The sequence below is a fragment of the Chrysochloris asiatica genome, unplaced genomic scaffold, assembly GCF_000296735.1.
Source record: "Chrysochloris asiatica unplaced genomic scaffold, ChrAsi1.0 scaffold00017, whole genome shotgun sequence".
NCBI classification, from domain to species: domain Eukaryota; kingdom Metazoa; phylum Chordata; class Mammalia; order Afrosoricida; family Chrysochloridae; genus Chrysochloris; species Chrysochloris asiatica.
In genome coordinates this window covers 6,398,715-6,399,637 of record NW_006408535.1, presented here as the reverse complement: position 1 = coordinate 6,399,637, position 923 = coordinate 6,398,715, and the positions used below count along the sequence as shown (strand labels likewise).

General features: G+C 36.1%; 1 protein-coding gene across 1 annotated transcript in view; it reads left to right on the top strand.

Annotated features, from left to right (window-relative positions):
• Nucleotides 1-923, top strand: part of CTAGE5 (CTAGE family, member 5) — a 94,834-nt gene that overhangs the window by 55,373 nt on the left and 38,538 nt on the right. The gene's annotated exons all lie outside the window — the stretch shown is intronic.

Here is a 923-nt window from a genome sequence, read left to right as displayed (position 1 = left end):
AAAAGATGCACTAATTATAAAGTTGTTGTTTTGTGCTGCCAAATCGGTTCTTATCCACAGCCTTATAGGATTTCTGAGAGTAAGTGAGTGGTAGGTTTGAACTGCCTACATTTCAGTGCATTCCCTAAATTGCCACACCAGAGCTCAATTATGAAGTGCTCATCATTATTTAAGATAGTTAATTTTTTAAGTAGTAGGTAATTCTTTTAGATGGGTTAGCAGTTGAAACAAAGCTAAAGTTTATTTTTTTTTTCTTTTCTTTTCTCTCTAGTCTTAATCTGGTTTAAGCTATGAGGACTTTCGAGCATTTGTTTTCAGATGATCTAGATTTGTGGCATGAGTTACAACATTTATCAAAAATTTTACCTAAAAGGGAGGGCTGGGTAAAAGTTAAATTTTAACAGGTTAAAATTCTTAACTAGATTAAAAATAGGGATTCATCATGTAGAAGTAGTTTCATAGGGAATATTGAACTAAAATGTTGTTGTTGTTATGTGCCATGGAATCAGTTCTGACTCAGTAACCCAGTGCAGGGTTTCTGAGGCTGTACATCTTTACGGGAGCAGAAAGCCTCATCTTTCTCCCACGGAACAGTTGGTAGTTTCGAACTGCTGACTGTGAGATTAGTATCCCGATTTGTAACCACTACACTACCAGAGCTCCTTATTTAACTAAAAAGTAGCTGCCTTCAAAACTTTATTGAGAATTTGATAGCTTTTGACTTCCAGACTGTAAAATAGAGGCTTTGAGAAACCTGTAAAATAAATTTCTTTTTAAACAAAACTCTTTAACTAAAGTACTATAAAACACTTGGTGGCGGTGGTGGTTTTGTGTCATGAGGTCGATTCTGACCCATAGCGACCCTGTATGGGGTTTCTGAGGCTATAAATCTTTATGGGAGCAGAAAGCCTCATCTTTCTCAC